Source organism: Tursiops truncatus, chromosome 10, assembly GCF_011762595.2.
Source record: "Tursiops truncatus isolate mTurTru1 chromosome 10, mTurTru1.mat.Y, whole genome shotgun sequence".
Taxonomy (NCBI): Eukaryota; Metazoa; Chordata; class Mammalia; order Artiodactyla; family Delphinidae; genus Tursiops; species Tursiops truncatus.
In genome coordinates, this window is record NC_047043.1 from 49,690,614 (window position 1) to 49,716,082 (window position 25,469).

General features: G+C 43.4%; 1 protein-coding gene and 1 pseudogene across 1 annotated transcript in view; one reads left to right on the forward strand and one right to left on the reverse strand.

The window, feature by feature from the left end:
- Window positions 1-25,469, reverse strand: part of GADL1 (glutamate decarboxylase like 1) — a 490,491-nt gene that overhangs the window by 287,216 nt on the left and 177,806 nt on the right. The window lies entirely within an intron of this gene.
- On the forward strand, window positions 18,700-19,480 carry LOC101336833 (UPF0538 protein C2orf76-like; annotated as a pseudogene).

Here is a 25,469-nt window from a genome sequence, read left to right on the forward strand (position 1 = left end):
CACACATGCTTTCACAGTCAGTCATCCCCTCGGGTGAAGAGAAAGTGCTATGCACTGCACTAGCTTCTAAAGCTTCTGCCCAGAAAAGACACATGTCACAACTGGGGCTGAAGAGGAAAGCCTGCTATAGAGGCTACAGGAAACTGTCAGGGGGAAAATGCCTTCGTTATTGTCTTAGTCTGTTTGGGCTGCCACAGCAAAACCCACAGACCAGGTGGCTTAGGCAACAGAAATGTATCTTCTCATAGGTCTGGGGGTAGATGTTCCAGATCAAGGTGCCAGCCAGCACAGTTGGCCCCTGAGAGGAGTTGTCTTCCTTGCGTGTGGCCAGCTGGCTTCTTGCCGAGTCCCCAGGGTCATGTTCTGTGTGGTGCAGAGGGAGTGACGGCTTGCTCTTGGCACCTCTTCTTACAAGGTCACTAATCCTGTCAGATCAGGGCCCCTACCTTCTGACCTCACCTGACCTTAATCCATCCTTCACTCCAAATGCAGCCATGCTAGAGGTTAAGGCTTCCACATATGAACTTGGGGGACTCAAATATTCAGCCCACAGCAGCTACCATCGTTGAGAAGGGCCAGTATGAAGCTGAGCTCTGACCCTTCCTGTTAGAGGGGTTCAGCTGTCATTTAAAAGAACTATCAAACAGTGGCCTTGGATGTCAAAGTTCCTTGTATTTTTTCGATATTATGTAGTAAATCTCTTCTCTGTGTTGATTTTTAAAATAGAATTAACCACCTAGTAAATTATTTTTTTTAAAAAAGCTTTCATTTAGCTGATTAACCAACGAAGTCTTGACTTTAAGGAAAAAAACAAACAAAACACAAAGAGAAAACAGTTTTGGTTCCTCTCTGTTCTCCACCATAAGTTAGAGTTTTCTTTTCGTTCAACGTAAAGGTATAAGGGTCACATTGTTTTATTATAAGAGTCTATGTTGACCCACAAGATTGTCTTCTCTCCCAGAAGTTTTATTCTCTTGGCTGTTCCCCACAAGAGCAGAAGTGACGCATCTGGTCGGTGAGACAGGGAAAGTGTTGTAGCCACATGATCTGTCTTTGTTCTCTCTCCACGTCCTCTCCTTCCCTCTCTCCATGCAGCGAGGTCTGTACAGAGGACCCATGCCCCCAGGGAAGGGTCTGAGGATGTTCAGGGCTTCTGCCTATGACTTGATGTGGAAATTCAATTCAGAGGAGAAAGTATAGAAAACCCATTTGGCTCCTTGTCTGCATCTCACACTTTGTAATCTAGCCCTATGGCAATAACTCAGATATTTTTGACATTTGTGTGAAAGTATTAACAGCCAGTCCTTATATGATGCTTACAATGTGCCGGACTCTGTCCCAAATGGTTTACAACTATTAATTCATTTCATCATCATAAAACTCGAGAAGGCACATGGTAGGCCTCACAATGATATCCCTGTCCTAATGTCAAAAACCTGTGAATATGTTTCATTAATGACAAAAAGGGAATTCAGGAATTAAGACTGAGAATCAACTGACCTTAAAATAAGATGATCCCAGATGACCCAGCAGGGCCCAGTGTCCTCACAAGGACACTTAAAAACTCAGAGGGGAGCTTCCCTGGTGGTACAGTGATTGAGAGTTCCCCTGTCGATGCAGGGGACACGGGTTCGGGTTCGTGCCCCGGTCCAGGAGGATCCCAAATGCCGCAGAGCGGCTGGGCCTGTGAGCCACAGCCACTGAGCCTGCGCGTCCGGAACCTGTGCTCCGCAAAGGGAGAGGCCACCACAGTGAGAGGCCCGCGTACCGCAAAAAAAAAAATAATAAATGCAGAGGGAGGCAGAAGGATTCGTTGCTGAGTGAAGCAACTTGAGGATTGCTTGACCAACTGCTGCTGGCTTTGAAAATGGAGGGGAGACATTGAGCCTCAGAACACAGGTGGCCTCTAGAAGCTGGACAAGGCAAGAAAATACATCTTCCCCTGGAGCCGCCAGAAAGGAACACTTTGATTTTAGCTCAGGGAGGCCCACTTCAGACTTCTGCCCTCCAGAATTGCAAGATAATCAATGTGTGCTGTTTTCAACCACTAACTCTGTGGTTATTTGCTACAGCAGCAAAAGGAAACTAATAAGAAGCAGATACTATTATTAACCCCACTAACCCGCTGATGCAACTGAGACAGGGAAGTGTGAAATAACCTGTCCAAGGTCACAGCAGGCCTCCCGCATCCAGAGTCTGCCTTCTTCATCACGGGGCCAGCTGCCTCTCCAGTGCTTTCCTCAGTTGGATTAGAAATGAGTGGGGAAAGGGATGCGATTAATTGTAACCTTCACCAGTCTCAACAGGAAGAGAAGACAATAAGAAACATGTGAGTATTTACAACTCTGGGCATCTGGCAGGTACTTTCTACTGGACCCTAATAACAATCCCATGCTGTGGACATGGTTATTATTACCGTTTAGTAGATGAGAACACTGAGTTCTTCACAGCTGAAGCAGCTAACTCACTGCCCCAGGATCGGGAAGCAGTGGCGGCAGGGGCTGTGCACTGCTGTCTCACCGGCAAGCCACACCTGTACATACGTCGCTCAACTCGAAGGATTAATTTTACAAGTGTTCTAAGACACAGACATGCAGCACTGCTTCATGCCTTGAGGACAAAATATCCTGTGGATCAGGGGGAAGGGGGAATTTCCAGCATTTCTACAGGCACAAGGCCCGGCTCTAAGGCTTATGTACTGGTAGCAGTGCCCGTTCCTGTTGGCCAGGAGGCTGTGGATATCCCAAAGACATACAGTACAGTTTCTCTGACCTGGTTTGTGATTACACATGAGTCATGTCCAGAGGCTTTCAGAAATATCTAGGGCATGGAGCTGAGCCTCTGGGGAAAAGTGGGTGTAAGAATCAACAAAAATGATATAGCACCTTACTGTGATTCTATCTGTATCCACAGCAGGTAAGTGTAGGAAAAGACAGACACACTTGAATCACTGAGCTGTTGCCATGCTATTACTCACAACCACAAAATCTCAGTAACATACAATAATAAGCACTTACTTCTCACTCACATGCCTACAGTTGGGCTGATCCAGGCTGGGCCAAGCTGGGCCCCACCATAGCCCATGGTCGGGTCCAAGCTGGCCACACATATCTCTCATTATTCTGGGACCAGCCAGCTCTCCACGACATGTCTTTTTCGTGGTAATAGTAGAAGCACAACAGGAAAAAGGGGAACAGATGGTGGCTCTTAAGGACTACGCTTGTAACTTGACACTGCAACTTCCCCCTTTTGGGCCATGTCAAGTCACGTGGCCAAGTCCAACGCCACTGGAGCAGGGAAATATATTCTTCCCATGCATGTGGCAGGAGAAGGGGGGAGTATTTGCTGACCAGTAATTGAATCTGTCACAATCATTGCAAATCAAATGCCACAAGGAGAAACAGATACTCTTGAATTCTGCAAACATACTCCCTTTTCAAACACACAGGCTCGGGACTTCCCTGGTGGCACAGTGGTTAAGACTCTGTGCTCCCAATGCAGGGGGCACGGGTTCAATCCCTGGTCAGGGAACTAGATCCCACATGCATGCTGCAACTAAGAGTTCACATGCCACAACTAAGGAGCCAGCGAGCTGCAACTAAGGAGCCGGTGAGCCTCAACTAAGGAGCCCACCTGCTGCAACTAAGGAGCCCGCCAACCACAACAAAGGAGCATGCCTGCCGCAACTAAGACCTGGCACAACCAAATAAATATTTTTTAAAACTTTAAAAACATATACACACAGGCTCTTGCTTCTGTTCTATGCAAGCTGGTGATCTGTGTTGTCAGAGAAATGCAGTACAGCATTCCTCATCCTAAACTTACCCATGTGTATGTCTGCTGAGCCTCTTATACATCTGCACCCCAACGACATAATGCCCCTAAATGGGATCTAAGTTCCCAGCTGGCACAGAGTGAGAGAAAACTCTACATGGAAATGATGCTCTTGTAACACAGTCTGTGACCTTGCCATGCTGGGTGTCCTCCAGCCATCCTGGCTGCTTGCATAGCCTGTTGGAGAGGCCTGCTGTGTGCATCATGGCAGGCTTATTGCAAACTCAGTACTTTGGAAAGAACTTTTGAGGTGTGCTGAGCTCAAAAGGAAATTTGTTTTCAATTATATTCTCTCTCAACCGAAGGCTGGACAAAACAGCAGAGAAAAGATGAAGCCCTAAACCATACGATTCTCGTAAGTTATAAACATGACACAAGGGGCTTCCCTGGTGGCACAGCGGTTGAGAGTCTGCCTGCCGATGCAGGGGACACGGGTTCGTGCCCCGGTCCGGGAAGATCCCACATGCCGCGGAGCGGCTGGGCCCGTGAGCCATGGCCTCTGAGCCTGCGCGTCCGGAGCCTGTGCTCCGCAACGGGAGAGGCCACAACAGTGAGAGGCCCGCGTACCGCAAAAAAAAAAAAAAAAAAAAAAAAAAAAAAAGACACAAATGTTTACAAATGTAGAGAGATCCTGCTCTTTTCTTTGAGAGAAGAAAAAAAGCAGATGACAATTTTGCAAAGCATGAATACATTAATTGTCTATGGTTAGAAACTATGCTATCAGAAATAACATGATGGATTTTCTAGTTTGTGATAAGATACTAAAGGAATCCAGGCTTCACCCTTTTGACCCCCAGGACCATCTTTTGAGGAAAGAACTGGAATTCTTTCAGGTGAATCACGTAATCCTTGCAGTTTTATGTTGCTCTCATTTTTATTTTTTCTCTCCGTGTACTTTCTTTAACCTTCATGGTTAAAAACAAATAAACAAAAGTTGTGGTAGGCCATCATCAAAAAATCTAGAAACAATAAATGCTGGAGAGGGTGTGGAGAAAAGGGAACACTCTTGCACTGCTGGTGGGAATGTGAATTGGTTCAGCCACTATGGAGAACAGTATGGAGGTTCCTTAAAAAGCTACAAATAGAACTACCATATGACCCAGCAATCCCACTACTGGGCATATACCCTGAGAAAACCAAAATTCAGAAAGAGTCATGTACCAAAATGTTCATTGCAGCTCTATTTACAATAGCCCGGAGATAGAAACAACCTAAGGGCCCATCATTGGATGAATGGATAAAGAAGATGTGGCACATATATACAATGGAATATTACTCAGCCATATAAAGAAACGAAATTGAGCTATTTGTAATGAGGTGGATAGACCTAGAGTCTGTCATACAGAGTGAAGTAAGTCAAAAAGAAAAAGACAAATACCGTATGCTAACACATATATATGGATTTTAAGAAAAAAAAATGTCATGAAGAACCTAGGGGTAAGGCAGGAATAAAGACGCAGACCTACTAGAGAACGGACTTGAGGTTATGGGGAGGGGGAAGGGTGAGCTGTGACAGGGCGAGAGAGAGTCATGGACATATACACACTAACAAACGTAGTAAGGTAGATAGCTAGTGGGAAGCAGCCGCATGGCACAGGGATATTGGCTCGGTGCTTTGTGACAGCCTGGAGGGGTGGGATAGGGAGGGTGGGAGGGAGGGAGACGCAAGAGGGAAGACATATGGGAACATATGTATATGTATAACTGATTCACTTTGTTATAAAGCAGAAACTAACACACCATTGTAAAGCAATTATACCCCAATAAAGATGTTAAAAAAAAAAAAAAAAACTTGTGGTAGGCTTTGCCCTGGTATCTTGTGAGAAAGAGGAAGGATGTCTCTAATGCTTTACTGATTAGTTCTGTTAATGAATGACCTCTGTGTCCATCGAATTTCTGCTCAGGAAGGTATAATAGAAAAGAGACAGGATTGAGATGTTTATGCCTGATCCAATTCAAGAGGTTATTTTGAACATTAGCAGGTAAGTTCAAAAAGTAATATCACACTGGGAACATTTTAGACTTGAGTGATCAGGGAATTTTGCTCTCTCCCTTATTCCTATTCTGCAGGTGGACCTGAGCTAGACAGAGCTCACACGTCACCCATCTCCTCCTCACATCAATGACAGGGTTACAGCCAGTATGTATTGATATTTCCCCTGTGTTACAATTCTTAGCCCATCCCCAGGCAGCCATCTCCATGTGGGAACTCAACAACACAGTCCCCAGTCACAGACTAAGGTGAAGAGAGCAGGGATGGGGAAGGAACCACACACTGGTTTGCTGTGGAGGGGCTGACACACAACACTTGTACTCATAGTCCACTGGTCAGAACTAGCCACGTGGCCCAGACTCCCTGCAGCAGGACTGGGGGGTGTGATGGAGCAGATGGATATTCACCTAGCAGTAAATATCTCCACACAGGACTTCAAGAGAACCAAATCCAAGTCTTTGATCATCCTGACCACATGCAACTGTAGCTGGGCATCCAGGTCTCTGGGCAGGTTAACCAGGCGGACACACCCTAACCCTTCCCATCTCTCTGATGTGATCATCATTTATGAGCTCAACAACAAGACTGATGTTAGAATTCAGGGGAATGTTTTACTTATTAAGATCACAAAAGATAAAGTAGAGTGCAATGGGCTGAGATTAAGGGAGGAACCCTGTCTGGTGCCTGGGAAACATGAATCAACAGGATGCCCAGAAGAAAAGAAATAATCAATGTGGAAATTTTAAGAAAACATCCAGAGCACAGTTATGAACTGGCAGCTTCCAAGACACATCCATCCCACAGATGTGTTTTGTCTCACACAAAGTTTGAAAAAAATGTCTTAATTAACTGCCAACACTTAAAAAATGGAAAATTCAACATAATAATCTAGATTTTCTGCTACTGTTGAAAAGATTGGAAGATTGGGCAACACTGAGTCAGCAACAGTTTTTCTGCCACGCCTGGCAACAATTAGCTGGAGAGAGGGGCACCTCCTCTTTGCAGAGGCTCAGCCATTTACCCCAATCCCTATGGAACCCTCTTCACTCGTTTATAGCACCCGATGACCCCAGTAGTTGTTTGGGTTTGAAACTTCTGGTCTAAATGAGTTCATCCAAGTTCTTGCCAGCTCTGTAAGCAATCATGCTGTGAAGCACATAGAGCTTGTTTCCAATAAGAATCTCAAGCAGGCATCTCCAAGCACCACTGCAGGTCAGCACAACCCTTCTGGAAAGCAATGTGGCCAGGTATCGAGGATGTTCCAAATCTCTACACTCCTTGATCCTGTAATTTCACCCTTGAGAATTTATCTTAAAGAAATATTCCCTACACTGCTTCACATAAACGATCTTCATGACTTCATTTATAATGGAAACAAGCAGAAAGTTTATGCTGAAATCTTTACTATACAACTAGTAAGCTCTAATGCATATATACAAAAAATACCAATTAAGGATCATTCTACTAAACTACAGGCCTCTACTCTGCAAAAATGTTAATTTATACAAATCAAAAGACAACAGAGGGACCTCCCTGGTGGTCCAGTGATTAAGACTCCGTGCTCCCAATGCAGGGGGCCTGGGTTCGATCCCTGGTCAGGGAACTAGATCCTGCATGCTGCAAGTAGGACCTGGTGCAACCAAATAAATTTTAAAAATAAATAAATAAATACTAAAAAAGAATATTTATTAGATGATTGCATCAATATTAAATACTCTGAAGTGGATCATGCCATCATGATTATGTGATTACATTAGAGAGTGTCCTTGTTTTAGGAGATATTTGCTGAAATATTTAGTAATAAAGGATGATAAAGTGTTTGACCCAATCTCAAATGATTCAGAAAAAGAAAACAATATTGTGTATGGAATAGAGAGAGAGATACTGCAAATGTGGCAAAATGTTAACAACTGGTGAATCTTGGCAAAGGATAAATGTGTGTTTGTTGTGCTCTTCTTGTAATTCCTGTGGTTTAAAACTTTTTCAAATTAGAAGTTAAAGAAAAGATGCTCATCTGGAAAATGCTATGACATAATGTTAAATAAAAAATTCAAACCAGATAATCATGTTATCCAGTGTGATCTTAAGTAAGTTACAAAAATCCTTCTATACATAAAATAAGACTGGAAGAAAAACAGTGAAACATTAACAATATTTAAATTTGGTGGGTGGACTGGACTGGACTGGGGATACTTTTACACTTTTTTCTATATTTTCTCCACATTTTTAATAACCATCTGTTACTTTTATAATGAAAAACAAGTTTTTAAAAGAAGTGCCAAGCACCATAGGAAAAAACAAATTCATTTTTTCCCACCTCGCCAACTTTGAGCCTGAAGCCAGAATCCAGAGCAACAACAGAGGAAATGGGTTCAAGCTCTCAGCTATTAAGGTGTGAAAGAGTGTGTTTCAGGGGTTGCCAAGTGACCTTTAATGAACACCCGTCTGAGACAGAAAAATCATAGTCTTCCAGGCTGAGGACTCGCTGTATAATTTAGTACCATGGTGGGGCCACTGGGTATACCCCCAGATTTAAGATTTATGGCCAAGTGGAGGAGTATTTTTTAATTTCACTGATTCTTTTTGGACTTAGACCCCGGGTTCATGTGCTGCAAAGTAGCTAAACTTGACTTTGGATCATAGGCCGAGTGGGTCAGGCCTGACCAACTGGTAAGCCTGCAAGCCTTTTTCATCAGGGCAAGGCGGGCACACTCTCCATTCCCAGGAAGGATCTTGGCCAAGACTCCCCAGCAATTCTTCCCCAACTCCTTCCAATGAGCTCCTTCTAACTGCACTGACTGTCTGTTTCTGTTCTCTGGCTCCTGTTCTCAGAACCCATGTTCTCTCCCAACCTCTTCTACAGGATGTCAACCCACTCTTGTCTCTCTGAAACAATTCCATACCCTTAACAGCCCTCTTGCTTCCTCTGGCCTTGGCTCCAAGCATCCAATAAAAGCCTCCCTTCCCTCCATTCCACTGGCTCCAGGTCTCTCCAAGCTCCCTGCCTCTCGCCCACATCCATTACTCTGTCCTGCTGGAATCATACCTAGCTTGGAAATCCCAGCCAGCTCCTCGCACCCACTTAGGCTGATATTTCTGGCCACCTCAAGGCAGCCCAAGAGCTTCCATCCAGACCCTAAGACCTCTGCCGTGGCAAAGCCTAGGTCCCAGCTGGCCCAGACCAGAGCAGCAGCTGTCAACACTGCCAAGAACCCTCTTGCTTGGGGGGGCCTCCCTGGTGACTGCAATGATTCTTAGCAACCCTCTGATAGAACAGACCATTCTGACACTGCCTCTAAGCCCTCATCCTGCTGAGGTGCCAGGAACATCACCCTCAGGCATCCTAGAGGCCCCCCACTCCCCAGGGTTATGCAAAGGCACTGAGCTCCTTCCTACATGATGCCAAGGCACTGAGTTGGAAGCCTGGAGTCAGAACACCAGAGATCAAATCCCTCCTCTGTCAAATGCCAGCTGTGAGACATTATGTAAACTACAGACCCTCTCTGTGCCTCAGTCTCTTCATTTATACAGTAAGAATAATAAATATCTACCTCATAAGGTTATTGAGAGAATTAAATGACTTTCAGTATGTAAAATGCAAAGAACAGTGCCTGGCACAGAACAAGTGCTATCTAAGAGTCAGTTTTTATTACTGTTCATGAGTCGGTACCCATTATGGCCATTGTCGTGGGGCACACACTCCTTGAGACCCAAATGTTACATCACTTCCCTGACACATTTGGGATTTAGGAATACTTGGAGGGCAAGGAGCTCACAAGAGACCATTGCTACTGCCCTAATAGGTAAAGAGAAATTATCAAACTGAAACACGTGGAGAAAAAAAAATCAAAAAATGGAAAGAGTATCTAAAATCTATAAAACAATATCAAGTGGTCTGACATACATGTAACTCGAGTCTCCGAAGGTGAGGAGAGAGTGATGGACCAAAGAAATATTTGAAGAGATAAAGGCTGAGAATTTTCCAAAACCGACAGAAGACATCAAACCGTATACCAAAAGCTCACAGAACCCTCAGAAGGTAAAGACAAAGACACCTTTGCACCTCCTAAGTCAAACAGCCAGAAACCAAAGATAGAGAAAATCTTGCAGGCCATCAGGAACAAAAGGCAAATTACATCAAGGGGGAAGGGGAGACTTTCTGATTTTTAATCAGAAAAAGTGAAGCCAAGAGAACAATGAAATGGCAACCTTAAAGGGGCAAAAGGGAAAAGAAACTCTTAGGACTTTGTATCCAGTTTTGCTCCCAGACATCAGCCTCGATCAGGAGGGGGTAGTACCTTTACTGCACCTCAAGCCCAGGGATGTAAGAGCCCAGCTTTTGCTTTACAATCCAAAGCCCACTGGGAAGGTCACCAGGCCCAAGGACCACCCACTCCTTCAGCAGCTCTGAGCTCAGCAGAACTCCCAAGAGAGCAGCTTGCATCAACACAGTGGTTCCCAGCCTTGATATTCACCTGGGGAATCACCTGCAGAGCTTTAACAAATTATGTACATCCAGGCCCCACACCTTGAGATTCTGATTTAATTGTTCTGGGGTTGGTCCTGGGCATTTTTTTAAATTTATCAAGATAATTGTAGTGAGCAGCCAAGTGGTTTGCAATCTATTATTTAAATAGGATTCTTTCTCCTTTTCAGACAGACGTGATTTTACATAACAACATTATTTCCTATGTCAAACATTAAGAGTTTCCTGATTATTTTAAAAAGCGGTAGCAGAACCGGCTTCAGCAAGATTGCTATTCTGCTGACTTGCTCTCAAATTTGGATGCACGATGGTATGACTGGAGAGATTTTAAATAGTCTAATGCCTGGATCCCCAGAGATTCTGATTTATTTGGAATGGGTTACAGCCCAGGAGTCTGGATTTTTATAAGCTCCACTGCTCTTGAGATTTTTAGAAGGTCCAGGTTCCCAGTACAGGTTAGGGAATTCTGGACCATCAGAGGCTACCATGGAGCGCAAGCAAAGGCATAGGAGTCACGGGAACTCTCGGCTTCGGGTCTGCTGACTTGCCCCATCTGTGCTCAGCCACCACTTCCGCTCCTCACTAGGGCATCCCCAGGCCCTCTCTGACCCACTGGATCCCGACGGCCAGCCCAGCCCACTGCCAGCTCAATGCCAAGAGCTGCTTCTTACAGACCTCACGTGCCTTCCCCTGGTCCCTAATGTCCACTCACAAACTGGAAACCTCATTACATCAAGGTTGAAGGGCTGTCAGAAAACAAATGTTTGCTGCTATCTGGGGGTACTGGAGCAGCCAGCACAGGCCCATGGGGAGTGCTGATTCCTGAGCATCCCTACAAGGCTGTCAGAACCCTCAGCAACTGTCACCACTACAGGAAAAACTGCTCCTGACCACTGAGGCGGGCTGTCGCCCTCCCTACTCTCATGGCTGCGTGTGAAAGTGCATCTCCCAGCCCCAGTACCAGGATCACACCATTCAGCCATGGGGATGTTTCCTGGTCCAAGCTCGTTCTGCCCACCCCAAAGCACAGTGAGGCCAAACAATACTGAAACATCGTGTTTGGAGCAGAAAAAGGTTTATTGCAGGGCCAAGGAAGGAGAACGAGTGGCTCGTGCACAAAAACCCCCTGAATTCCCTCAAAGGGTTTCAGCAAAGCATTTTTAAAGGCCAGATGAGGGGGAGGGGGGTCGCAGGGTATGTGATCAGCTCACCCACAATTCTCTGACTGGTTGATGGTGAGGTAACAGGGAGTTAACCTTAACAATCTTTGGGCACCAATAGGTCTGGGGGCTCATGATCATCAACTAGTTAATTTCTTCCATTTGGTGGGGGGTTTTAGCATCTGAAAAACTTAGGAAATATGCATCAGATACTATTATCTGGGTACTTCAGAGAGGAGCTACAGCAGAGGATATGGCGGGGCGGGGGATGGGGCCCTGTCCTGGGAAGGCCCCATAGGGTCCTGCTGGGTTACAAGGAGGATTTAATTGCTGGACAGTTCAAAGGCCAAGTCCCACTGATTTCTGTTAACCCAATTTCTGTTCTCTGATGTTATTGCTTCTGAGGCTGATGATGCAGCCACAATTCTCTGAACCTGTGGATTTCCTTTAGTGCTACTTCTTCATCATTATTAAAAAGTTCAGTTTCTCAAAGAATGCTTTCAAAATCATACATTCACATCATCTGGGGTATCTGTCCAAAGCTCAAATTTCTAGACCAACCACAGCCCCACTGAATCATATCTGAGGCAGAAGCATATATCTGTAGCCTAAATAAGTGCCCTGGGTCATTGTAAAGACTGAGCTCCCCTGAGAGGAGGCAGCACCCTGTGGCCTGCTAGCCTGGCTTCCCGGGGCAAGTCCTGGTTTGGTGGCTCAATGGCTGAGGAGACTTGAGCAAACTCTCTGGGTTCTAGTCTCCTCCTCTGGAAGGTGGAACTGAAGTACGATCTACTTTCTGGGACCGCTGTGAGGAATAAATGGGTTAACATAGGTGACAACGCTTGGAAGAGTGCCAGTCTGGGATGGAAACAGACTTCACCATTAACTAACTAAGAAGATCCAATTCACCCACCCAGAGACTGGAGTCAATATACCACCTAGCTGATTGATTAAAGTATGTTTCCTTTTAAATTTAATTTCTTTATATATATAATATATAAATATTATAAATATATAATTATATAGCATATAATATATTAAGTAATATTAAATCACATGTATACATAATTGTATGTAAAAAAGTGAAATTACACAGTAGCTTTTTTCTTTTTTAGAAAAGTTAGGTTTACAGAAAACTTGAGCAGATAACACAGAGTTCCCACATACCTCACTCCTCTGCATGCACGGTTTTCCCTTATTAACATAACTTATTAACATCTTGCATTAATGTAGTACATTTGTTAAAATTCATTAACAAATATTGATACATGATTATTAACTAAAGTCCATAGTTTACATTAGAGTTTACTATGTGTGGTCAATTCTATGGATTCTGACAAATGTAAAATGACATGCATCTGCCATCAAAGTATCATACAGAATAGTTTAACTGCCCTAAAAACCCCTGACCCCCACCTGAATAGTTTCACTGCCCTAAAAACTCCTGACCCCCACCTACTCATCCCTTCCCCCTTCCCCTCAAATCCCTGACAACCATTGACCTTTTTACTGTCTCTGTAGTTCAGCTTTTCCCAGGATATCATATAGTTGGAATCATGAAATCTAGCTTTTTCAGACTGGTTTCTTTTACTTAGCAATATGCATTTACGTTTCCGCCTTAATGCTGAAGTTTTTCATGGCATAATAACTCATTTATTTTTATCACTGAATAATATTCCATTGTGTGAATGTATCAGTTTGTTTATTCACCTATGGAGGGACATCTTATTTGCTTCCAGTTTTTGGCAATTATTAGTAAACATTAATAAATAATAATATAATATTTTATTATAATACAACATTTATGAGCAAGTTTTTGTGTGGACATATTTTCAGTTCATTTGGGTGAGTATCAAGGAGTGGAACTGTTGAAACATATGGTAAGACTATGTTCAACTTTGTAAGAAACTGCCAAACTGTCTTCCGTTGTGGCTGTACCATTTTGCATTCCCACCAGCAGTGAATTAGAGTTTCTGTTGCTCTACATCCTCGCCAACATTTGGTGTTGTCAGTGTTCTGGATTTTTGCCATTCTAATAGGTGTGTAGTAGTATCTCACTGTTGCTTTAATTTGCAATTCCCAAATGACATATGATGTTGAGCATCTTTACGTATGCTATCTGTAAATCTTCTTTGGTGAGGTGCCTGTTCAGATACTTTTGCCTATTTTTTAACTAGGTCATTTATTCCTTATTGTTTTAAGAGTTATTTGTACATCCTTTATCAGGTACGTGTTTGGATACAAGTCCTTTATCAGGTATACATTTTGCAAATATTTTCTCCCAAATCTGTGGCTTGTCTTTTCATCCTCTTAACAGTGTCTTTCAGAGAGCAGAAATTTTAATTTACTTATCAATATTTTTTCATTCATGGATCATGCTTTAGGTGTTGTATCTAAGAACTAACCACCAAACCCAAGAGCACTTAGATTTTCTCCTATGTTAATTTCTAAAGGTGATATCATTTTACATTTAGATTAATGATTCATTTTGAGTTAATTTTTGTGACTGGTGTAAGGTCTGTAACATCAATATGTATTGTATATCTAGGAGTAAATTCCCAGAAATGAATTTTCAGGGTCAGAGGATTATGTAATTTTGATTGTAATAGGTATTACCAGAATGCATGTTCAGAAAATGTGTTAATACTCTATTTTTGCATCATAAAAACATGAGTAGAAAATTTTACCCATATTCCCACTATAAACTGCTATTATCACTTTTTTTCTGTCTGATGGGTTTGAAAGGATATTTCAGTGTTACTTTTATTTTTATTTCCCTGACTACTAGTTGAATTTGAAAATATATTTTATATTTGGCAGCCATTTATGTTATCTCTTTTACTAATATATTTTTGCATATATTGGGGATTTTATTCTGGTTATTTTTTATTGCCAATTTGTAAGAACTCTTTATATATTATAGATATTACCCTTTCACTATGTCTTCATTATACCTGTTTTTCTCTGATCTATCTTTTTAATTAAATTTGTTCATGGGTCACTTCATCCTTGACTTTGTTTCCACCCGAAAGCATCCATCATTGGCCAAAATGTGTAGGGAATGACTGAACGGCTCTCTTAGAAAGCTGTAGACATAAGGAAATCACAGAGAAACTAAGGTCATTCTGCCTGGAGGAGAAAATACTAGGCAGGTGGTTCGCAGGTAGAAGGAAATAAAAAGTTATTTCAAGTATTTGAATGACTGCCATGTGGAAAAAGGATCGCAGTAATTCTGAATGCTCACAAGTGATAGAACTACACTGAAGGAGAATTACACATAGGCAGCGTTGGGCTTGATATAAGAAAGAAATGTCAGGGCTGCCCCAGAACTAAATGGTAACTTATGGTTTAGAGAATTCCATGAAACATCTGAAGATGGCCAACATAAATATGGAGAGCTCCCAGGAGACGATATCATGGACTAGTTTCTATCATTCACGAGAACTAAAACCAGTCAAAGCATTTCAAAGGAAATGGCGTTCAATACAGATAATTTAGTCATCACAAAACTGTTGGAAGGGCTGGACAAGTTGAAGGCAGGACGCAGGCATTAGCTTTCAGCTTCACTTCTACAGTTCTAGTCTCACAAGATGGACAAATGCTGCAATCACACAGGGGTGGGTAACACAGAGAACCTCTCAGCTAACTTCCTAGCTAGTCTGTAGCTCTGAATCAGGTGAATATCAGGAAAACTCAGAGACCACTGCAAAATCCAACTGCGTATATGCAAAGCCCACATAACCATCTGCTGCCACTCTAGAAGAAGAGAAAGCGGCTTTTCACCTCTACTCCACTTTAGTATAAGTGCCTCTCGTTGACAGAGTGTAAATGGTAAATGATATCCACAGGATACCCACAGGGCTGGAAACAAGAGAGCCTGGGAAATATAGTTCATAGACTTCTAGCCCCTGAAGTGCAGAGGAGCATTAGAAGGATATGACAGGGAATAACGTTGTCAAACACGTACAGCAGGGCTCAAGCATCAGTCTGGGGGACAGATGGAGGGTTGTACTTGATGCTATATAGCCTGCTTAAGACTTTTAGAAGCAGGATTCCATAGCACTCTGCACATCTTTCCTTCTGAAATTGCTTTTAAAGGTCGTCTGTCTTTGGAAAGCATGAGCAATGCTGCCTACCTATATATAGATACGATGGAAACACACCCACTGTATCACTCTTATAGATTCTGTGCAAACTGTACTTTAAAAGATGTCATTCACTTAAGGTGACCATCTTTGTGACTGCTAAAAACACAAGTCTGTTATTCAGTTCAATTAACGTGTATTGAGGAACACCTTCGATGAGCTGTCAGAGCAATTTTAAAGCTCAAGAGGCCCAGCTAGCCACTGGTGTTGTAGACACAACCATGCACTGCAGTGCTTCCCCTACAGCCACAGAATCACTGCAGTGCCTTCTGGATGGCAGGGAAATGAAGACCAGTGGCCTCCTTTCTTGGGTTAATTGCATCATGATAGGCAGGTGGGTCTCCCACCTCCACCCCATTTATGCTCTAAATTTCAGGACCAATTCTATAAAGTCACATAATGAAGATTAAGGAATAGATTTGATTGAGGAAATGAAAAACTCACAAGGGCAAGGTCAGCAATACAGATATTCACAGTATACTTCATCTTTCATTATCCTAATTGAAAGGCATGCCAGGGCCAGGGAGGCAGCCAGGGAGGGGCACCTCTAAGACTTCATTCAAAAGAGATCTGCCATGAGGAGCACAGTGAACAGACAGCCTCCTCTTTTAGGGCCTCTGGAGACAACAGGAAGGCCAGCTCTCCTCCAGAAGCTCCCCAATGGCTGAGCATCATACAAGTTACAGGGGCCTACTCTCACCACCATTATTCAACATACTTTTAGATGTTTTAGCCACAGCAATCAGAGAAGAAAAAGAAATAAAAGGAATCTAAATCGGAAAAGAAGAAGTAAAACTGTCACCGTTTGCAGATGACATGATACTATACATAGAGAATCCTAAAGATGCCACCAGAAAACCACTAGAGCTAATCAATGAATTTGGTAAAGTTGCAGGATACAAAATTAATGCACAGAAATCTCTTGCATTCCTATACACTAATGATGAAAAATCTGAAAGAGACATTAAGGAAACACTCCCATTTACCACTGCAACAAAAAGAATAAAATACCTAGGAATGAACCTACCTAAGGAGACAAAAAACCTGTATGCAGAAAACTATAAGACACTGAGAAAAGAAATTAAAGATGATACAAACAGATGGAGAGATATACCATGTTCTTGGATTGGAAGAATCAACACTGTGAAAATGACTATACGACGCAAAGCAAAATACAGATGCAGTGCAATTCCTATCAAACTACCAATGGCATTTTTCACAGAACTAGAACAAAAATTTTCACAATTTGTATGGAAACACAAAAGACTCTGAATAGCCAAAGCAATCTTGAGAAAGAAAAACAGAGCTGGAGGAATCAGGCTCCCTGACTTCAAACTATACTACAAAGCTACAGTAATCAAGACAGTATGGTACTGGCACAAAAACAGAAACATAGATCAATGGAACAGGATAGAAAGCCCGGAGATTAACCCACGCACATATGGTCACCTTATCTTTGATAAAGAAGGCAAGAATATACAATGGAGAAAAGACAATCTCTTCAATAAGTGGTGCTGGGAAAACTGGACAGCTACATGTAAAAGAATGAAATTAGAACACTCCCTAACACCATACACAAAAATAAACTCAAAATGGATTAAAGACTTAAATGTAAGGCCAGACACTATAAAACTCTCAGAGTAAAACATAGGCAGAACACTCCATGTAATAAATCACAGCAAGATCCTTTCTGACCCACCTCCTAGAGAAATGGAAATAAAAACAAAAATAAACAAAATGGGACCTAATGAAACTTAAAAGCTTTTGCACAGCAAAGGAAACTATAAACAAGATGAAAAGACAACCCTCAGAATGGGAGAACATATTTGTAAACAAAGCAACTGACAAAGGATTAATCTCCAAAATATACAGGCAGCTCATGCAGCTCAATATCTAAAAAACAAACAACCCAATCCAAAAATGGGCAGAAGACCTAAATAGACATTTCTCCAAAGATATACAGATTGCCAACAAACACATGAAAGGATGCCCAACATCTCTAATCATTAGAGAAATGCAAATCAAAACTACAATAAGGTATCACCTCACACCAGTTAGAATGGGCATCATCAGAAAATGTACAAACAACAAATTCTGGAGAGGGTGTGAAGAAAAGGGAACCCTCTTGCACTGTTGGTGGGAATGTAAATTGATACAGTCACTAGGGAGAACAGTATGGAGGTTCCTTAAAAAACGAAAACTAGAACTACCATATGACCCAACAATCCCACTACTAGGCATATACCCGGAGAAAACCATAATTCAAAAATAGTCATGTACCACAATGTTCAGTGCAGCTCTATTTACAACAGCCAGGACATGGAAGTAACTGAAGACAGATGCTTTATCCATTGACAGATGAATGGATAAAGAAGATGTGGCACATATATACAATGGAATAGTACTCAGCCATAGAAAGAAATGAAATTGAGTTATTTGTAGTGAGGTGGATGGACTTAGAGTCTGTCATACAGAGTGAAGTAAGTCAGAAAGAGAAAAACAAATACCGTATGCTAACACATATATATGGAATCTAAAAAAAAAAAAGGTTGTGAAGAACCTAGGGGCAGGACAGGAATAAAGATGCAGGCACAGAGAATGCACTTAAGGACACAGGGACGGGGGAAGGGTATGTTGTGACATACTGAGAGAGAGAGAGTGGCACTGACATATATACACTACCAAAAGTAAAATAGATAGCTAGTGGGAAGCAGCCGCATAGCACAGGGAGATCAGCTCAGTGCTCTGTGACCACCTAGAGGGGTGGGATAGGGAGAGTGGCAAGGAGACGCAAGAGGGAGGAGATATGGTGATATAAGTATACGTAGAGCTGATTCACTTTGTTATACAGCAGAAACTAACACAACAATGTCAAGCAATTTATACTCCTATAAAGATGTAAAAAAAAAAAAGTTACAGGGGCCTGGCCATTTTTGCCCAGTAGGGTATTCCTCTGTGGGAAGTCTTAGTGCTGGCCTTCCCTGCTGGGCTGACCAAAACTATCCCAGAGCTGCATCAGGGAATGCCAGGAGCAGTCTCCTTGTGCACAAGTGAGGGATTCCCTGGAGTACCTTCCTATGTATGAAATTGCTGGATCGAAAGGAATTTCTTCACGTGGCTTTCAAAGAAGTGACCATTACAGGTCACCTCGTTCATGCATTTGAGCAATGCAATTTCAAACCCGTAGTATATTAAGGGCTTAATTTGGACCAAACTGTAAAGGAATTTACAGTATTTCTAAAGCAAGATGCCCCTTCAGGATCAGCCTACCACCACCACTCAGAAATTATAAATACGCAGGCTTCCCTGGTGGTGCAGTGGTTAAGAATCCACCTGCCAATGCAGGGGACACGGGTTCGAGCCCTGGTCCAGGAAGATCACACATGCCGCAGAGCAACTAAGCCCGTGCACCACAACTACTGAGCCTGTGCTCTACAGCCCTCGAGCCACAACTACTCAGTCTGTGTGCCACAACTAAAGAAGCCCGTGCACCTAGAGCCTGCGCTCTGCAATAAGAGAAGCCACCGCAGTGAGAAGCCTGCACACCACAATGAAGAGCAGCCCCCGCTCGATGCAGCTAGAGAAAACCCAAGCAGCAACGAAGACCCAACACAGCCAAAAATAAATAAATAAAATAAATTTATGTTTATAAAAGAAATTATGAATATGATAAACTAAAGATTATTCCTCAAGCATATAAACCAAAGACAAATGAACATGTGTTGCATTTGTAAGACAGCAACAGACTCCCGTTGAAAGAGGATGGCTCTCAGAGCAGCTGGAATCACCAATGAGACTGAAACAGCATCTTCTCTGAAGAAGATTATAGAACTACAAAGCTAATCCCATTTCATCTCGTTAGGACCTCCCGGGGCTTCCTTTCTGCATACCTGTATTAAGGGCTGTATCCACGAGCGAGTACAGTACACCTGCCTGAGGTTCTTCCTCCCAAATCTGCCTGCCTTTCTCCTCTCTTGACACAGGTGTCCGATCCACACTGCGGTCTGAAGTCTTCCTGCACTGGTTCCTCCCTGCTTATCTTTCATGGGCATTATCCCCAACCAATTTCTAGCACTTGTAACTGGGTTTTACACTTTCTGTATGACCTAAACGAATACAGCCGTGACAGTGGCTGGACACAACGTGGGCTTTGTTTCAGAGGAGGGAGCCCTTTCCTCTTTTTGGCCCCCCATTTTCACATTGCTGGGGTTGGGGTGGGGAGGGAGGATAAAGAATTCTTATTGCCAAGCAGCCCGGATTTGGGATGCCAGCTGTTTACAGCAGTTGTCTGAGAAAGCCAGCTGCTCTGATTCTGTGGAAAATTTGGCTCTTGACATGATGGAAGATTCTGGCCCTATAGGAAGCTGATTTTATTTAAAAAATTTTTTTTCTTTCTTTCTTTTATTTTTTTTTATTGGGGTATAGTTGCTTTACAACGTTGTGTTAGTTTCTGCTGTACAGCAAAGTGAATCAGCTGTATGTATACATATATCCCCTGTTTTTTTTTGATTTCCTTCCCATTTAGGTCATCACAGAGCATTGACTAGAGTTCTCTGTGCTACACAGTAGGTTCTCATTAGTTATCTAATTTTATACATGGTATCGATAGCGTATATATGTCATTCCCAATCTCCCAATTCATCCCACCCCCCAACTTAGGAACCTGATTTTAGGTGTAGCTTCTTCCACTGGGAGAAAGGCAGTCCTGCTCCCAGATGGCTCGTTGCCCAGGTGACCCAGGGAAACTCCCAGGGATGTTTGGGGATAGTTCTGCTCGTTGTTCAATACACAGACAACACTGCTCTTTTTTTTTTTTTTTTTTCGGTACGCGGGCCTCTCATTGTTGTGGCCTCTCCCGTTGTGGAGCACAGGCTCCGGACGCGCGGGCTCAGCGGCCATGGCTCACGGGCCCAGCCGCTCTGCGACATGTGGGATCTTCCTGGACCGGGGCACGAACCTGTGTCCCCTGCATCGGCAGGCGGACTCCCAACCACTGCGCCACCAGGTAAGCCCAACACTGCTCTTTTTATTCACACACCATGGCAAGCCTTCAAAGCAGGAGTTACTTAGGCAATCCTGGATTCTACAGCTCTCCATTCCTAACTTAGAGCAGGGCTATACATGCATTCCCTGATCTTAAAACTTTCAATTAAAAAAAAAAAGTCCAGCTGGAGAGATGCACACTGTCACATGTGTACCACTCTGTGCTCCAACACCAAAAACTAGTTGGGCTTGTTGTTAGGTTTTGCAAGGATTTATTTTCTCTCATTTTCCCTCCAACATGCCACCCCCAATCCTTACCAACCCTAGCACCATATAACCATCCTTCTTCCCTCCCCTTCACTTCATTTGTTCTCTCTGCTGCAGGAAGAAAGAATTAGCACAATCCCTTTTTTTTGAACAATTGATTTATTCCAAGGAGCAGAGTGCAGTTCACATGTTCCTGTACCAATACCTCCTTGAAAAAGAGGTTGGAGAAATGAAGACACAAACAAGGCAAATTGTACTAAACAAAGTGATAACAGGTTTTCTAGCAAGAGAATCCAGGACTTGGGTGCCTAATTTGGGTATCTCTGCCCCTCCCCCAATGTCTAAGCACAGCCGCAAATAGACACCAACAGAGAAGCATGGCAGCATGTAGGAGAGTGGGAATCACAGGAGTGGACTAAGGTCTTATTTGGCTCATAATATGCAGAAGGCAGCCTGAAAGCTTTCTGGTCCAACACTTCCACTTACAGATGAGGAAACAGGTGCAATACCTTAACCGACTCAGAGTTTTACAACTAGTTGTGGTCCCTCTGAAGTAGGACCCCGGTCTCCAGACCCCTAATCTAGTGCTCTTTCCTCAGTGCCTGAAGTGTTTCTTGGTCATTTGACATTTTTCTGCCTCTATAGGCCCAGCTGCTTCTGTATAACCCTTACCAAGGATAAACCTAAATGGGGTGGCCCTTATTTCCTCTTTACTTGCAGCAAGGATATGGCATAGTCAGCAGGCATCGTATGAACTGGCAACAGCACTGTAACCTTCCGCCCAGGGGCCGGCTCCTTATACTCTTCTACCACCTAACTTGCCCTCTTGCGTCCAACAGCCCCACCATCAGCCACATTTATTGCATTCTCCACAGAAGAGAGAAGCACAATTTATAAAGTCGATGAAGGGCATTGAAATCTTTGGTTTCAATAAGCAAGAATGGACACTGGCAGGCAACTAGTCCTCTCCTGTACTGAGTCAGTTCCCTACAGTTATTATATGTGGTCATTTGCATCACTGGCCCCAATATTTTATCTCTTCCTGAATTCACATCCTTTTCCATATGTGGCCACTTTGCTTTGTCAGCTTAACTAAGTTGGAACTCCATTTCCCAAAATTTTCTTCTGTCTGCTCCTGGATGAAGTTGGCCACTAGAAAAATTTATGTGAGTTTTGGAAAAGAGAAGTAAAGCAGCAGCCACTGTCTGTGTTCTGGAGGTGTGTGTCAGGCCTGGCGCCGCTGCAGCCCCCGTACATTGTCACTGCCCTGCATGCTCCCCTTGTTGGCACGGAGGACAGCCAGCCCACAGGTCCTCCAGTTCCTGCTGGAAATCCTCCTTCACCTTCTGCAGCTCCTGTGCCAGCGATGTGTGCGGCCAGCCACACACACACCAGCAAGGGCACCAGCCTCCCTACAAGTCACTGTGTCTTCACGCTTGGAGGCAGAGGCTGATGTGGGTTCCAGGTGGTCCTTGCTCTGACCTGCAGTCTGTCTGACTTTCCCTTCCAGCTGCTGGGCCTGACTACCTCAGGATCAATGGAGGCAACAGCTTTACACTGACTTCTTAACCAGCTCCCACAACTGCATAAGCCTCAGTCCCTACACCAAATCCCCTATTCTATGTCACTCACAGTACTTCTGCTTCTCTAATCAAACTCTCAGTGATACTCCACTGACTTTACACCTACCCCTCCCTCCACCGGCAGAGTAAATTTCCTCACCTGCTGACTTTGGGTTTGGCCAGTACTTTGCCTTGATGTGACACAAGCAGGGACCTGTCCAGTGGATGTTCTGCTGTCACCACGAGAAAAGTGTACTTTGACCAGCCCCCGGTCTTGGGAGAAAGAGGGATTCATGTGGACACAGTCACCCCCGCCACTGCAGTCTGAAGCAAAACTGCCCCAGACAACCCCAGACACACAGTGCAAAGTACAACTGTCAATCCCAGCCCAGCCTCATCAGCCAAGCACCAGCTGACTCACAAATGCATGAACAACAGTCAAGACTTGTTTCATTAAAGCCACTGAGATGCAAGGTGCTTCCTTACACAGCGATAACTGACCAATATACTGACATAAAACTTTTATGTCAGAAAATGTATTCCATACCTCTCTGACTGTTGCCAAAGTTTACTTTTATGTGTTTGCAGATAATTTTATCAATACTTCATTAAAAAAAACCCTCTCTTTCCATTTCACTCTACAGAGGCAGGAGAGGGAAGTGAGGACTTGAAGAGCTGTGGTCCAGGATGGTTTCTCAGTCTCTCTCTCTGTCATCAGGCAACTAGCAGGAGGCTCAGGTAGTGACTGCCAAGCTGATGGCATGGAGGTCCCACAGGGAACTGCAGGTTTTCCTCAGGACCAGTCCCTCAAGGGGCAGTGAGGGAGTGGCAGCAGTAGCTGAGGACAGAGGTGAGATGAAGGGTCCTGCGCTTTTACCTTTAGGCTCCCAGCAGTTTCCCTCCACTCTCGTTCTTCTCGGGCAGCCAAACAGAAAGAGCAAATGAAAAGCATCCTTCAAACCGGCCCTGGAAGGAAGCCAAGTAGCAGGAGTTCAAAGGCCCTGAGTCATCACTTTCAGGCCCCTTGGACAGGTGCTTTCCCTGAAGCAGAGTGATCCTCCTTAATCACTTGGGGACTTTCTGTGAAACTATTTGCTGACACAGGTCTCTCCAGCTGGAAAGGACTGTTTCCCTCATTCAGGCCACAGGGGCCAGCCTAACTTCTGCCCTGTTGTTGGAAACAGCTCTTATTAGTTCTGTCCTGGCTTTAGCCTAACTGCCCCTCCGCGGTACTCACAAATCCTTAATGCTGATACAGTGTTTAAAGATATAAACTTCAAATTAGGAGTTTGGGATTAACATATACACATTATTATATATAAAATAGATAACCAACAAGGACCTACTGTATAGCACAGGAAACTATACTCAATATTTTGTAATAACCTGTAAGGGAAAAGAATCTGAAAAAAAATAGATATATATGTATGTATAACTGAATCACTTTGCTGTACACCTGAAACTAACACAACATTGTAAATCAACTATACTTCAATAAAAAAATAGAATTAAAAAAAAAAGATATAAACTTCCATGGCCTCTCAGCTGGCCTCCTCCTATTTCCTCCTCTCCCCTCTCATCCATTATTGGTCCAGCAACCAGAGTGCCTTTTTAAAAACATAAATAAAATGATGTCACCCACTATCCTTGCTGAAAACCCTCTTAAGATACAGGGCAAAATAATGCACATTTTATTCACCCTAAAGGAGGTACAAAGAAAGGCCCCTGTCTACCCCATTATCACTTGTCTCCCCTTGTTCTCTATCTTCCTGACACACCAGCCTTTTTCCCAAGACACCGTTGCTGCCTCCCACTTAAGGACCTCACACATGCTGTATGGTTAGCTTAGAACTTTCTCCCTTCACAAGTTAACTCTTTCTTACCTTTTGGGTCTCTGAGCTGGACGGCCTCCATTTCCCCTCCAGACCCACTTCCACCTCCATCTCCCTGTTCTCCATCCCAGAGGGCTAATCTATATGGACTACATGAATGGTCTCCTTTGCCCTCTGACCTCTGGAAGGATATTGAAGGGAGAGATGAGAATGAAGTCAGGGCATTTATCTTCTTGGATTACTCTTTGCAAAGGTCAACTCTTTACAACTGTCAAGTAAGCTGTACTGATCAGCCATTGGCGTGTAACAACCAAAACCTCTTGGTGGCATAAAACAATAAGCATCCATTTCTCAAATATATTCGGGTCATTTGGTTGGGGGGGGGGGCAGGTACTGCTGATCTAGGCTGCTGTAATAATAATTCTTGATTTTCTGTAATGGATGATTTGACATCTTGAAAGTATGGGCCAAACTAACAGCTAAGTTGTTACATCCATACTGTCCTTGTGTTTTTGCAGGTTGCACAGACATCATATTACAAACTCTCTAACCACAAACCCCAACACACAAACCCATGATCATGGGTGTCGCACACATTTGTGACAGGGGCTCCACTAGAGGGAGAAGCAAACTCTGGGGGGTTTTTTTGGGTTTTTTTTTTGAGCAAAATATCCAAACACCTGCCATCGTTACTAACAGTTTGGGGCATATCTATCTATCTATCCATCCACCCATTCATCCATCCACCTATCTATCATCTATCTATCTATCCATCTATTTACCTATGAGGTTTCTGTGACTTTCTCTCTCCCAGGCTCCCTATTTCCTCTTTCTCCTCTTCATAATTGAAGGGTGTGTGAAACATGGTGGGGTTTGGGATCAAGAAGACTACAGTTACTAATGATTCTCATAGTTTTAAGGAGTGAATTTATTATTCCAGCTTTTGTGTTAAGTATTTGCATTAGGGTACTAGGCTGCATCTAACACAGGCTTCCTATTTTGTCCATTCAATCAATAAATATTTATCAAGAATTTACAATGTGCCAGACACTTTATTAGGCAATGAGAATATAAAGGTGAGCGAAATACACACGGAACTAACAGTTTAGTAGGAGAGACAGACAATTAAATCATCAGAAGAGCTTAAGTGATTGGGTTTGCTCTCTTGCTGCCCAGCTGAGCATATCTGTTTTAAAATGTACCTGGG